Below are 16,624 nucleotides of genomic sequence, written 5' to 3'. Positions count from 1 at the left end.
TGGCCTTTTTTAAACAAATAAATTCCCTTTTGACAAGGTTTATATGGAACAATAAACGAGCTAGAATATCCTTCTCACAACTGAAACAACACAAACTGCAGGGTTTGTGCACCTTTCCAGATGTATCTACTTATTATGTAGCAAATCACTTAGTTAGGTGGATCACCTTGGTGCGTACTCAGGATACAGCACCACATTTACAGATAGAAAGACATGCTCAGGGAAGGAGGGCTTTTATATCTCTGGTCAGATATACACCTGCACCAACGGATTTATAGCTTGACACTCTTAGGCACTATTGCAATACGTCAGAAGCATTTCTCCCTCACACAAATATATAGAGGTCCATCTCCACTTCTGCCCATGAGTTTCGTTTCGGCTTATATTCAAAAGAAACCTATCCCATTAACTTTTCCTTGGACTAATCTCCAAAATGTATTTATCTCCCCACATCTTAAAGATAAAACTCATTTACAAACATTGAATAATGTGTTACTAGATGCATCTTCACAATCCTCCACTTTCTTACATGAAATTTCTTTTCAATACTGGTGTGAAGGTTTTGTTGCTCAACTGGAAGCTCCAATAAGGGATACCAACTGGCTTGAAGATTTTCTAGTTCTTTCCAAACTCCCTAAAGGTTTATTTTCTAATATCTATAAACGATTGCTGACACAATCCACTCCGCTTGTACCAGGTTATTTAGCCGTCTGGGAAAGGGAACTTGGTGTGCATTTCACGCCATCAGAAGTTATTAAAGTCCTTTCAAGTTCCCATGGATTTTTTAGATGTATCAAAATACAACAGAATTCGTTCAAAACATTGACCAGATGGTACAAGACGCCATACAACTTAAAGTTGATGGGGCTGTCACAGGACGACTGCTGCTGGTGGTGTGGTAGAGGTATAGGCACTCTTTCACATATCTGGTATCATTGTGATTTGATTCAACCCTTTTGGTCAGGAGTACAACTGTATATTACACAAATAAGTGTGTGTGGGGGGGGGGGGAGTATATTCCTTGACCCCCGAGTTAGTTTTGTTGTGGCTTCCCATTGAACAGTTTCAGCCCATAATTTACCCACAATATTAATAACGGCGGCAAAACTGCTAGTTCCACTTAAATGGAGATCTGTAGAACCCCCCACTATGGAACAGTGGATTGATAAGGTAAATCAGATCTCGAGATTAGAGGAATTGGCCAGCTGGGAGACGGGAAGTCATGTCAAGTATATGAACTTATGGCAACCTTGGGTTGTTTTTTGGAGGAATCAATAGACCATTCACTTTGGCTTAATATTACCATATACTCAGGCTTCTGTTACATTGGTTCTCTGAATACATGTTTATTGCTCATGTCTTTCACTGCTTATATCGCTTTTCAGTAGAAACTGGTTCAGAACACAATTTGATGCTTATTGCCACTATTGTCTCTGTATGTTTGTCATTGTATGTCTACCCCTTTATTTTTATTTTTTATATTTTACATGATTATTTATTTTTTTTTGTTGTATGATTGTCTACAGTTTATGCGATTTGTATTACAAGCTTCATGTACTGGAATTGTAACTCTACTTATTTGCATATTGGGCAAATGTGCCAATGTTTATTTGATATTGCAATTCTTTTTTTCGAATAAAAACAAATTTGATAAAAAAATATATCAAATGAAATTAAACAACTTACATCATTAAATCTTAATCCAATAATAATGGAATTGGAAAAGAAAATTAAATATGGAATAAACTACCTATCTCTAGAGCAGATAGAATAATTCTAGTAAAATTAGATTTGATGCCAAAGTTGCTGTGTGTTTTTGTGGCAGCCCCATCTGGATCATAAATAAACAATTTAAAACAATTTAACAATGTTTAACCCCTTTAGGACACAGCCTGTTTTGGCCTTGTGGACACAGATGATTTTTTCAAATCTGACACTTGATGGACATGTGCCTTACTTGATGGACATGTGTCTTACTTGATGGACATGTGTCTTTTTTCAACTGTACAAACTATGTAACATGTGTCAGTTTATGTGGTAATAACTCCGGAACGCTTTTACCTATCCAAGCGATTCTGAGATTGTTTTCTCGTGACATATTGCACTTTATGTTAGTGAAAAAATGTGGTCGATAAATGCAATATTTATTTGTGAAAAATTTCAAATTTTAGCAAAAATTTGCAAAAATTACAATTTTTCTAAATTTAAATGTGTTTGCTTGTAAAGCAGATAGTAATACCACACAAAATAGTTACTAGTTAACATCCCCCATATGTCTACTTTATGTTTGCATCATTTTTTTCACGTACTTTCATTTTTCTAGGACGTTACAAGGCTTAGAACTTTAGCAGCAATTTCTCATAGTTTCAAGAAAATTTCAATAGTCCATTCAGGGACTAGTTCAGTTCTGAAGTGGTTTTGAGGGCCTTCTATATTAGAAAGAACCCATAAATCACCCCATTTTGAAAACTGCACCCCTCAAGGTATTCAAAACCACATTCAGAAAGTGTTTTAACCCTTTAGACGTTTCACAGGAATTAAAGCAAAGTACAGTTGAAATTTACAAATTTCATTTTTTTTGTTGAAATTCATTTGTAATAAAAAAAAAAATCTGTAACACAGAAGGTTTTTCCAGAGAAACACAACTCAATATTTATTGCCCAGATTCTGCAGATTTTAGAAATATCCAACATGTGGCCCTAGTGTCCTAATGGACTGAAGCACAGGTCTCAGAAGCAAAGGAGCACCCAGTGGATTTTGGGGCCTCCTTTTTTTAGGAATATATTTTAGGCACTATGTCAGGTTTGAGGAGGTCTTGTGGTACCTAAACAGTCGAAACCCCCCAAAAGTGACCCCATTTTGGAAACTACACCCCTCAAGGCATTTTTCTAGGGGTATAGTTATCATTTTCACCCCACAGTTTTTTTTGCAGAATTTAGTGGAATTAGTCTGTGAAGATGAAAATCACCTATATTTCTGTGGAAACATAGAATTTTTTCATTTTTACAAGGAATAAAGGAGAAAAAGCACCCCAACATTTGTAAAGCAATTTCTCCCGATTACGGCAATACCCCATATGTGGTCGTAAATTGATGTTTGGACTCACAGCAGGGCTCAGGAGGGAAGGAGCGCCTTTTGGATTTTGGAGCGCAGATTTTGCTGGATTGGTTTTCAGTGCCGTGTCGGGTTTGCAACGCCCCGGAGGGACCAAAACAGTGGAAACCCCCCCAAAAGTGACCCTATTTTGGAAACTACACCCCTCAAGGAATTTTTCTAGGGGTATAGTGAGCATTTTGACCCCACAGGATCTTTTTTAGAGCGAAGGTGACCAAAAAACAACGATTTTGGCGCTTTAAATTCTTTATTTCTTACAGCGTTCACTGTGCGCAATAAATTACGTTTTACTTTATTCTGCGGGTCGGTACGATTACGCCGATACCATATGTGTCTAGTTTTTTTTAACGTTTTGCAGCGTTTGCGCAATAAAATTACGTTTCTATAAAATAATATATTTTCTGAGACACGCTATTCTGAGCCGTAACTTTTTTATTTTTTCTTCAAAAAAGCTGTGGGAGGTCTTGTTTTTTGCGGGATGGGTTGTAGTTTTTATTGGTATTATTTTGGGGTAAATGCGACTTTTTGATCACTTTTTATTCTATATCTTGGGAGGGGTGGTGACCAAAAAATAGCGATGCTGACATAGTTTTCCGTTTATTTTGTTTGCGGCGTTCACCGTGCGGAAAAATTAACATTATAGTTTCATAGTTTGGGTTGTGACGAACACGGTGATACCAAATATGTGTACTTTTATTTTTTAACGTTTTCATTTTTTACCTATAATAAATGACTTATTATAGGAAAACAAAAACTTATTTTTACGGTTTTATAAAACATTTTTATTAACTTTTCTTTTACTTTTTACACTTTATTTTTTTGACCTGCAGCTCTGATCGCTGCTAGAATACATTACACTACCTAGGTAGTGTAATCTATTCCAACTGTCAGTGTGACGTCACAGTCACTCTGACAGTTGGTCTACGAGGATCAGCCTAGGCTGATCCTCATAGGCTTCCATACATCGCAGACCCGGAGGCCGTTGCCTGGCCTCCGGATGCCGTCACAAGCATCAGCAGCCCCCACGATTGCATGGGGGCTGCTGATGTGCTACAAACACCCTACATGCGGAGATCACAATCGAGCCCCGCATGTAACGGGTTAATTTCCGAAATCAGCGGCGATGAGCCGCTGATCCGCAACACTGGAGTGTCAGCTGTCGGGGACAGATGATCTCCAAGTATCCGACAGTGTGCATCGGGAACGACACAGTGACTTCCTGTCACTCTGACAGGAAGCCTATCAGGACCAGCCGAAAGTTGGTCCTGATGGGCTTCCGTCCATGGCAAACACGGAAGCCATTGTTTGGCTTCCGTTTGCCATACTAACTATCGGCAAACCCCGCGATTTCGGACCGGGGTCTGCCGATATGTTAGAAACCCCCAAAATTCGGTGATTGCAACCGATCGCCGAATTTAAGGGGTTAGTCGCCTAAATCAACAGCAAAGGACCGCTGGTCGGCAAGAGTGGAGTGTCAGCTGTCGGTGACAGCTGACCTCCCGGTTCCCGGTGCACGCTGTCGCCAACAGTGTACACAGGGAAAAACTCAGTAACTGTACGTCCTCGTGCGGGAAGTAACCTCCCGCAACGACGTACAGTTACTTCCTCGTGCGGATAGGGGTTAATAGTTTAGTCTGGGGAAAGAAGAGAGTCCGTATGAAACAAGAGCTTTTATGCCTCCCAAGGGTAATGTTGGAGTATCTTTCCCTAATATTATATCACACTATGTGGCAGCCTGTAACGTCCGCAGTCGCTGACCACGAACTCTTCTCATCCTGTCGACGCCCTTCTCTCCAGAAATGCCAGCACATGCGGCCGTCCTGTCCCGCATTGACCACTAGGGTGCACGCTCGAGCTCAGCCCAGCCTTAAAGAGCCAGAGCACACACATGTGTGAGATTGAGCTGATTGCTCCCAGATCACCCTGGACTATAAGAAGGGCCCTGCCCCTTTCTTCATTGCCTGAGCAGTGTTTGTACCTACCCGTGTCAGTCTCTGCAAATGGTCCCTTGAGTGTTCTCCAGTTCCCAGTGTTCCCGTTCCTGCTACCTGTATCCTGTGCTTCCATGTCCCTGTGGTGTACAGAGTTGGAGTTGTGTTGTGTCGCCTGCTACACCCGCTGTGTTTCACCGCACCTGTTGTCTGTCTGCTGCCAGCCTTCCATCAGAGCCTAAACCATCGCTACTGTCTGAATTGCCACAGGTACCTTTATCCGTACTATAGACATTGACCTTGTACCCTGTTTGGCCAGCTGCTGTACCGCTACGGCGGTATGGCCCAGAGGGCCCACATACCCACAGATCGTGACACAGCCCAACTGCAGTATTTAAAAGAATGGAGAAAAGATCGATTTTTGCAGTGGTTAATAAAGAAAGCAAAATATCATTATGTGGATATATTTGAGGTACTCTAATCAGAACAACTAAACTCTTTTAGACAAAAGCAACAGCTTTACATCTTTATAAATTTTGGAAATTATTGGTTAAGGCCCCATGCACACAAACTTATTTTTTTCCTCCCGTAAATACTGGTGTAAATACGGTTGGTTTGTCACACGTATTAGACTCGTATTCTTCCAGTATGTACGGACCTGTGCCCGTAAATACGGGTTCGTTGTCATCAGTATTCCACCTGTATTTACGGACCCGTTTTCTCTGCACTAATAGGCAGCCTCTTCCCTCTATCAGTGCTGGATAGAGAGAAGGGGCAACCCTTTCGGTCAGAGTTTCCGCAGCGATTGAAAGTAAAAGAAGTTCATACGTACCCCGGCCGTTGTCTTGGTGACGCGTCCCTCTTTTGACATCCAGTCCGACCTCCCTGGATGATGCGGCAGCCAATGTGACTGCTGCAGCAGTCACATGGGATGAAACGTCATCCCGGGAGGCCAGACTGGAGGAAAAACTAGGGAGTTCTGGGTAAGTTAACTTTTAATACTATTTACTCCAGCGGTAGTCACTGTCCTGGGTGCTGAAAAAGTTAATGCCGATCAGTTAAATCTTTCAGCATCCTGGACAGTGACTATCCCCTGACGTCGCCGAGCAACGCTCCCATAATTACGGCTGCACACACGTAACCACCCGTAATTACGGGAGCCCCATAGACTTCTATGGGCCTGCCCGTGCCGTAAAAACGACCTGAAATTGGACATGTTCCATATTTTTCAACAGCCCGGGCACCTTCCCGTAAGCAAATAGAAGCTTACCATGGCCAATAGAAGTCTATGGGCCCGTAATTACAGGCGTTTTTATGTTCGTGTGCATAGGGCCTTAGGAGTTGGGCCAAAAAGGGTCGTTGGAGTTAACCCCATTATGGTATAATTTGAAAATTCTGAAATTTTTATATATATTAGATCTCCCCCTTTTGAGAAATAAGGGTATAAGAATGGCATTAGATGTGGTTGAGGGATGTAAAATTAAGAAGTGGAGTAAACTAGTTGAGGAGTTCAATTTACCAGAAAAAGAAAGGTTTTCCTATGCTCAATTGGAACATGCAATATCACATACTGAAAATAAGAAGATCTTTAATAAGGATATTATGAATATTATATATAAGCTGCTATGGGTACAAGGCATCGAGAAAAAAGCCTTTATCACAAATCGATTGACAATTAATGGATAGGGAGATAGAACAGTTAAAATTTAAGTGTTAGTACTTGGGAGTCAGAAATGAATGATATAGGGGGAATTAGTTGGAACACTGTATTCACAAATATAAAGAAAACCTGAATTAGTTTCAATCATCAATTGATTCAATTTAATCGAATACATAGAATCTATTAGGCTGGATTCACACAAACATGTTCGGTCCGTAAAGGACGGAACGTATTTCGGCCGCAAGTCCCGGACCGAACACACTGCAGGGAGCCTGGCTCCTAGCATCATAGTTATGTACGACGCTAGGAGTCCCTGCCTCTCCGTGGAACTACTGTCCCGTACTGAAAACATGATTACAGTACAGGACATTTGTCCCGCAGCGAGGCAGGGACTCCTAGCGTTGTACATAACTATGATGCTAGGAGCCCGGCTCCCTGCAGTGTGTTCGGTCCGGGACTTGCGGCCGAAATACATTCTGTCCTTTACGGACCGAACATGCTTGTGTGAATCCAGCCTTACACTCCAAAAAGATTTAGAAAAATGTATAGAAGTAGGATGGATACCTGCTCCATATGTGGAAAAGAAGTGGCGGACTATCTCCATATGTTATAGAAATGTCTCGTTATGGTCAGGTTCTGGGATTAAATTTTTTCTGAAATCTCTGATTGCCTCTAATTAAATATTTATTTCTCGCCACGTTTGGTGATTTTAGGAGATGACTCGAAAGTAAATATTTCAAAAGCAAAGAAAAATGGCCCAAAGGGGTTTTCCGGAACCAATATCTATTTCACTGCATATATAAAAATAATGTAATTTGTCATATACTTAAGTCTTGATTTCATCTTATAACACCCGATTCCAGCGCTGATCACATGATGCATCTCCATTAGCAAAATCCTTACTTTCCACGATAGCCCGTCCATGATCTGAGTTCCGTTTTCCGGCTGACTCAATGTACGGGTACGTTATTCCTGATGTCATTGTACACTGAGGGAAGTGGTGGAACGGATACTCCCTTTCTTCTGATAGTTTCCGGTCTGCTGCTAGGGGAGAGAAACACTGCTAGTCTCTGAGCATGCGTGGTTTCTACACTAGCAGAGTTTAGCAGGCATGCCCACTCCTGTGCTATCACAGCGTCTGCGCGTAATTTTCTCACCCCTAGCAACGGATCGGAAACTATCAGAAGAAATTATGTGATGTCAGAAGCCAGTTGCTAGTAGCACTCTGACAAGGACTCCAGCACTGGGGTTAGAGGATTCCGCAGAGTCCCGAAGCAGAGCCTATACTAGTGCATTGCCCGGGACTCCGGTTCTGAAGAAGACCCTGACAACACTGCCCATATATATGGATAGTGGTGTCAGGTGATTCCACAGAGTCCCGAAGCAGTGCCCATACTAGCGCTTTGCCCGGGAATCCGGCTCTGGGGAGGACCCTGACAACACTGTACATATATGGACACAAACAGAAAAAATGGGACATAGATATCATCAAAAACACAAAAAAGGCCATACTTACTAGGTAGGTGTGTGGGTGAAAACCCGTTCCCATCAGGACGCAGACGGGTCAAAGAATGCTGCAGAAGGAGTGTGCTTTAAATAGTGATAGCCCCTCCCACTAGTCTTGACTATACATAATAGGTATCGCCGCGTTTGGAACGTCCTGAACGATAAAAATATCACATTATTTTTGCTGCACAGTGAACACCGTAAAAAAAATTAAATCAAAAACAATGACAGCATTTTATTTTTTGGTCATCTTGTCTCAACATTTTTTTAATAAAAAGTGATCAAAAAGTTGCAAGTAACCCAGAATGGTACTATTACAAACTACAGTTCGTCAAGCATAAAACAAGCCCTCCCGCAGCGATATCTACGGAAAAATAAAAAAGTTATGGCTGTCAGAAAATGTCGATACTAAAATATGATTTTTGTTAGAAAAGAGTATTTTTATTGTGGGAAATTAGTTAAACGTCAAAAAACTATATAAATGTGGTGTCGCTGTAATCGTATCGACCCGCAGAATAAAGATAACATGTTGTTTGTACTGCATGGTGAACACTGTAAAAAATTAAAAAACAAAACCGTGCTAGAATTGCTGTTTTTTGGTTTCCCTATCTCCCAAAAAATTGGAATAAGTAGTGATAAAAAAAAAAGCAAAAAAATGTACCCCAAAATGGAACCAATAAAAATTACAGCCCGTTCCACAAAAACCAAGCCCTCACACAGCTCCATCAACGGAAAAACAACACGTTATCACTCTCAAAACGCAATGATGCAAAATGAAGGACCAGACAAATTTTTTAGGTCCAGTAGTTTTTCACTAAATACCCCACATCATCATTTGCTAGACCCTACATGTGAACCCCGTAGATGCAGCGGAGATGAGGAAACTTTAACTCCTTGTGCTGCTTATAGGGCTAGTGAAGAAGTCATAGATTAGGCAATACTGGAGCACAGATATTTTGTATAATACCCAATAAACCCGGCCTGTGCATAAAGGATTGGTTCAAAGTGTACCACACCAATCCATAGATTATTCATTTTATTATTCATTCACCCCATTATTACATCATCCTATTATGCCCTGATGTACTCCGCCCAGTTTACATATACCCTGATGTACTCCGCACAGCTTACATATACCCTGATGTACTCCGCACAGCTTACATATACCCTGATATACTCCGCCCAGCTTACATATGCCCGCACATTGTAAGCTGAAATACCAGTAAAACACAAGCAAAATCTACGCTTCAAAAGCCAAATGGTGGTCCAACTGAGCCTGGCAGTGTGCCCAAACGGCAATTTATGACCACATATGGGATATTACTGTATTCTGGAGAACCCGCTTACCAATTTATGGGGTGTGTGTCTCCGGTGGTACAAGCTGGGCACAACACATTGGGCACTGAAATGGCATATCTGTGGAAAATGGAAATTTTCAATCTGCAACATCTATTGTGTACTAATGTTGCAAAGCACTTGTGGGGTCAAAATGCTCACTACACTTCTAGATGAATTCCTTGAGGAATCTAGTTTCCAAAATGGGGTAAATTTTCGGGGGTTACACTGTACTGGTACTATAGCTCAATGCAACATTGTGTCAAAAAACCGAATCTTGTAAAATCTCCACTCCAAATACTAAATGGCGCTCCTTCCCTTTAGAGCCTTACTGTGTGTACAAATAGCAGTTTATGACCACATGTGGGGTATTGTCTTACTCGGGAATGAATGCTTTATAAACGTTCAGGTGCTTTTCTCCTATAGTCCTTGTGAAAATGCAAAATTTTGGGCTAGAACTACATCTTCTCGCAAAAAAAATAAAGTTTTTTTTTTTTTTTTTTTCACATCCCAATTCTAATAAGTTCAGCAAAAACCTGTGTGGCCAAAATGCTCATTACACCCCTAGATTAATTCCTCAATGGGTGTAGTTTACCAAATGGAGTCACATTTCAGGGGTTCTTACTGCAATGGTACCTCAGGGGCTTTGTAAATGCAACATGGCACCCAGTAATCAATCCTGCAAAATCTGTGCTCCAAATGCCAAATGGTGCTCCTTCCCTTCTGAGTCCTGTCGTGTATCTAAACAGCAGTTAATGCCCAGATATGGGGTTTTTCCCTACTCTGAAGAAGTTGCTTTACAAATGTTAGGGTGCTTTTTTCTCCTTTAATTCTTGAGAAAGTGAAAAATTGTGAACCACTGCTACGTCTTATTGGAAAATAATGTAAGTTTTCATTTTCACTGCCCATTTCTAATAAAATCTATGTGACACCTGTGGGGTCAAAATGCTCACTACACCCCTAGATGAATTCGTCAATGGGTGTAGTTTGGCAAATGGAGTCACATTTTTGGTAGTTTCCACTGTACTGGTATCTAATGGGCTTTGCAAAAGCGACATGGTGTTAAGAAACCTATCCAGAAAATCTGTGCTCCAAAAGCCAAGTGGTGCACCTTCCTTTCTGAGTCCTGATTTGTATTTATACAGTAGTTAATTGCAACATATGGGGTATGGGAGCAATTGCTTTATAAATGTTGGTGTGCTTTTTCTCCTTTATTTGATGAGAAAATGAAACATTTTGACCTAAAACTACGTCTTAGTGGAAAAAACTCCAAATGGAGTCACTTTTGGAGGGTTTCCACTGTACTGGTACCTTAGGAGCTTTACAAATGCGACATGGTGCAGAGAAATTAATCCAGCAAAATCTGCGCTCCAAAAGCTTAATGGTGTGCCTTCCCCTCTGAGTCCTGTCGTATGACCAAATAGCCATTTATGACCACATGTTGGGTATTTCCGAACTCTGAAGAAGTTGCTTTACAAATGTTGGGGTGCTTTTTCTCATTTATTTGTTGAAAAAGTTAAACATTTTGAGGTAAAGCTACATTTTATTGGAAAATAATGTAATTTGTCATTTTTACTGCCCAATTCAAATGAAATCTATGAAACACCTGGGGGTCAAAATGCTCACTACACCACTAGATGAATTCCTCTAGGGGTGTAGTTTCCCAAATGCAGCCACTTTTGGGGGTTTCCATTGTACTGGTACCTTAGGGGCTTTACAAATACGACATGGTGCAGAGAAATCAATTCAGCAAAATCTGCACTCCAAAAGCTAAATGGTGTGCCTTCCCTTCTGAGTCCTGCCTACTTGCCCAAAGAGCAGTTTATGACGGTGTAGGGGTGTAGTATCCAAAATTGGGTCTTTTTTGGGGTGTAAAATGCACTAGGTGCTCCTTTGCTTCTGGGGCTTTTGTTTCAGTCCATTAGCGCACTAAGGCCACATGTGGGATAAAATATAATATTCAGTTGTTTTTCTTTGGTAAAAACCTTCAGTAATACAGGAAAAATTGATTAAAATTGAATTTCTGCAAAAAAAACAAATGTAATTTGCAAATATCCCTTCTACTTTGCTTTAATTCCTGTGAAACGCATAAAGGATTAAAAAATTTAGGCCCCCAGGCTGCCATACCAACCGTTGTTACCGGCCGAACGTGCCGGGGGGGGGTGGCGCAATGGCGTGTTTGATGGGGCGCCCCCCTGATTAAAACACTTTAAATGTCATTTAAGGTGTTAAACTGTAGCAGTGAGGTGTCTGCTGTGTGTAACAGCCGTCACCCGCTGTGTATGGAGAGAGCTCAGCCTGCGAGCTTGCTCCATACTTCCCCTTAACTCTTATCATGTACAGTTACATGATTTCTTGTAAAACCTTCTGTGTTACAAAAAAACAATAATGGAAAAAAAAATGAATCTCTTAAAAAAAAAACATTACATTTGTACATTTCACCTATACTTTGCTTTGAATCCTGTGAAACGTCTAAAGTGTTAAGAAACTTTCTAAATGCTGTTTTGAATACTTTAAGGGGTGCAGTTTTTAGAATGGGTTGATGTATGGGGGTAACTAATATATAAGGCCCTCAAAGCCACTTTTGATCTGAACTGTATCCTAAAAAAATAGCCTTTTGAAATATTCTTGAAAATGTGAGAAACTGCTGCTAAACTTATAAGCCTTGTAACGTCTTCGAAAAATAAAAGAATGTTCCAAAAATGATGCCTACATAAAGTAGACATATGGGAAATGTTAACTAGTAACTATCTGTCTTACAAGCAGATACATTTGAATTTAGAAAAATGCTAATTAAATTATCTCTAAATTTTGGTGTTTTTCACAAAAAATATTGAATTTATCGACCAAATTTGATCACTAACATAAAGTACAATATGTCACGAGAAAACAATCTCAGAATCGCTTGGATAGGTAAAAGCATTCCAAAGTTATTACCACATATAGTAACACATGTCATATTTTAAAAATGAGGCTCTGTCATTTGGTCCAAAAGTGGCTGCGGCAGGAAGGGATTACAAAATAAAAATGAAGATAACTATATTTAGAGGGCATTAATAGATAAATTGATAAGCGTTGCAGTGATTAAAAAAAAAAAAAAAAAAACAAACAGTATTGGAAAACCCCTTTAAGAAAGTTACTGTTTGCTGCAAAATTACAAATAGTTAGAAAGTAGATTTCAAGTTGGCCATTAGAAATCAAATTATGGAAACAAAATCTTGTGACCATATTAAAATATGACAAGTTATATTATAGTAGTATGGGGGTTCAATAAAGTAGTACTTTGTGGGAAAAATGGGAATATAGTAGTTCTCAGACCGGTCTTGTATATCAAATAGTTCATTGAATTTTTATATATATAATTGGAATTTGTGAATATTTGTTATGAATACAGAAATAAAAATATTTAAATATAAAAAAATTTGACTACTGTCAAACTAAACTAACTAAAAATGAGAGAGCGAGTCTTCAGAAATTGAAAGCTCTGAAAGACGTGGTGTATAAATCAGCTGATAAGGGGGGTAACATCGTAATATGGCCTAGGGCTATGTATGAGAAAGAGGCAAATCGCCAATTAAGAGACATCAAATGTTATAAGAGGCTAACTTTCAATCCAATCCTCTCTTACAGTGAGCAATTAACAAATATTTTAAAACGAGCAATGGATGATGAAATCATAACTAAAAATGAACATGATGCACTCATTGTACCAACACCCGTGATTGCAACTTTATATTTACTACCAAAAGTACATAAAAACTTGAGGAATCCACCGGGTAGACCGATCATTTCCGGGCAAGGTAATTTCACAGAGAATGTGTGTAAATTTATAGATCATCATCTCAAATCTTTAGTAGAATGCTTGCCATCCTATATTAGAGACTCATCTGATTTATTACAGAAATTAGAAGATATACATCTGGATGCGGATATGTGGCTGGTGACGTGTGACGTGGAATCGCTGTATACCAGCATCAGACACAGTGACGGAATACAAGCTACTAGATACTTTCTAGGTATGAGCAATTTAGATGAGAAATTTGCTCATTTACTCACCACCCTACTAGAGTTTGCTCTAACACACAATGTGTTTACATTTAATGAGTCATTTTTCCTGCAGCTTCAGGGAACTGCGATGGGAGCAGCATGTGCACCCTCATATGCAAACCTGTTCCTGGGGCTGTGGGAGAGAGACCTATTTATGTCAGATTGTGGTACATCAATGGAGCAGGTCATATTTTGGGCCCGCTTCATTGATGATATCTTCATGATCTGGCAGGGGACATTGGAACAGCTACAGCAATTTATGTCTGACTTGAATTCAAATGACCAGAATATAAAATTAACATATAAATATAATAAAGAAAAAGTAGATTTTTTGGATATTTTGATCCAATGTGACGCTAATGGATGTATTCAAACTGATCTATTTAGGAAGGAGACATCGGTAAATTCACTTCTCCACGCCACATCCGCGCATCCAAAACAGACCATTGCAGCCATACCCACAGGCCAATTCCTTAGACTGAAACGCACTTGCTCAAGAAAAGAAGATTTTCAAAAGCAAGCGAAAGATCTGACAAACAGATTCATTGACCGCGGATACAGTAGACGATGTATTAGGAAGGCCAAAAAGCGAGCAGAAAACGCTGAAAGAAACATACTTCTAAAACCAGTTGTGAAAACAAACAAGAATAACGAGGTAAGGTTCATTACTTCATACCATTCTCGTTGGGATGAAATGAAATATCAATTGAACAGATATTGGCCAATACTAAAAGCTGACCCAATACTTAATAAAATTCTACCACAATTCCCCTCGGTAACATACCGACGGGCAAAGAACCTCAAAGATCACCTGGTACAGAGTTTTTATGCTCCATTAGCACCAGGTAAAAAGTATTTTGGAACTAAAGGGCCAAAGTGGGGCTGCTCTCCTTGTGGAGATTGTATCTCATGTCCAAATATCGAGCGGGCTGTCGAATTCAGTAACTCAAAAAGGAATAAAATATTTAGAATTATATGGCACATTAATTGTGCCACACGGGGTGTAATTTACTATGCATCATGTCCTTGCGATAAAATTTATGTAGGACTGACCACACGCGAACTTAGGGTTCGCGTTCGGGAGCATGTACGCGATATTGAGTCCTCAAAAGAAATTCATGATATGGACAAAGTGGAAAAATTAAAAACCATTCCCCGTCACTTCAAGCTGTATCATAATTGTAACTCCAGACTACTGAAAGTAAAAGGAATAGATCCTATAGAAATGAATATGAGAGGGGGTGATTTAATGAAAAAATTACTAAGACTTGAGAGCAAGTGGATATGGACGTTGGGGACCATGCAGCCCAGGGGGCTAAATGAATCCCATGGTTATGCCTCTTTTCTCTGACTATTATTATGTGCTGTGGCATTCCGAAACTGGTTAAAGTATTATTTCAATATGATGCCATGATTTTAATTTATGCTCTTTCCCTTCCTATTTTTAGTTACAGATGTTGCGATCTATCTTGATATGTAGGACATTGTTCTACACTGCAATTCACACTATAACATCTGATGGATCTACGCACGATAAAAATAAGACGTTTTTTCGTCTACCATGTTCTCTTATTCTCTAGATGCAAATGAATACCGCTGGCAGGACATATACTCTTATATCATATACATATATATAGACGATTATGTGCAGAACACATACATACATATACACAAGAAGACATATAGCCCTAATGGCACAATTGTAACAATGACACATTAATACACAATATTTAGATCTCACTTTTTATACAAATATTATTTTGTTCTTACTATTAATTCACTTTATTATATATAACAAATATATTTTTCCACTGGAATGCACTAATTGTAAAGTAGTATAGCTACATCTACACATAAATAAAAATATATAATTATTTATTTCTTTTATATTATATTATATTTCTTTTTCACATATATTTGTGTATAATTAAAATAAATTCTTGTTTGCTGTATAAACATATATATTATTATACATTTTCTGTATTTTTTCGTAATATTTATTTATTTTATTTTCATATTTGGTAATATTCATGCACGATTATATATAAACCTTCTTGTGTATATTTTACTGTATACATGCATGTAAATAAGTTCATCTATGTACCTGAAAGATATGAATTTTGGAATAGTGAGATAATATCGTGGTTATGACCTTAGATGTAGGTATCATATAAAAATGTATAGACATTAATCTCATAAGAACAAACATATTTTATAACATCTCGCGATGATACTATTCCTCTCCATATCCTTGTAACAGTATATATGTCCGATCATATATATGATAATTGCTATCTAGTATGACACTTACTAGAGACATGTAGAGAAGTTATTTTCTTCTTTTTTCTCAAAGTACAAATCTGTGTCAAGTGCGCATGCGCAGGCGTCCATGGCGACTCACTATGAGTTAGCGTCTGCAATACACACGTGATGGTGATGCGCTGCGAGGATGTAATCACGCACGCACTCCACGTGTCACATGACGCCCACATCATGTGACGAGCTGCCATGGACAATCGCGGTCATGACGCCGAGGAATGACACAGATACTCTCAGTTAATAATAACTTGCACATTAGCACAAAGGCTTGTAATTGGTCAGGAAATAGGATAAATAGGAAGTAGAAACTAGCAAGTGCCACCCCCAGACGAAGGCGGAAGCCGAAACGCGCGTCTGGGCAGGTCGCCTTTTCTTGAGACACAGAATCATGGGTCAGTAGTCCACCTTTTTTCAAGTTGTTCATTGTTGCACTTAGCACTTTACTCAATAGAATAGTGGTAGGGGGGTCCCTATTGGCCCTTGCATTGAGGCTGGTAACAGTATACACAAATTTCCATATTAAAAACAGATATACTAATGGTCAAAGTAATCATGATGCACTATGCACTTTATTTATTCATGGCACTGTATACCAATGTATATGTGGATACATAATGGTTATGTGAAATCTCATGATCTAATTGCCTCATGTTTTGGCGATCTTTTTGTCTGTCATCTGTGGTGTTTTATTTTTAAATAGTTCATGTAGTAA

The 16,624-nt window shown here is 39.2% G+C and overlaps 1 protein-coding gene across 1 annotated transcript in view; it reads right to left on the bottom strand.

Annotated features, from left to right (window-relative positions):
- LOC142750371 (uncharacterized) overlaps positions 1 to 16,624 on the bottom strand; it is a 200,634-nt gene that overhangs the window by 165,536 nt on the left and 18,474 nt on the right. The gene's annotated exons all lie outside the window — the stretch shown is intronic.

This window comes from Rhinoderma darwinii, chromosome 3, assembly GCF_050947455.1.
Source record: "Rhinoderma darwinii isolate aRhiDar2 chromosome 3, aRhiDar2.hap1, whole genome shotgun sequence".
In the NCBI taxonomy this organism is placed as follows: Eukaryota; Metazoa; Chordata; class Amphibia; order Anura; family Rhinodermatidae; genus Rhinoderma; species Rhinoderma darwinii.
This window is presented reverse-complemented; position numbering and strand designations above follow the sequence as displayed.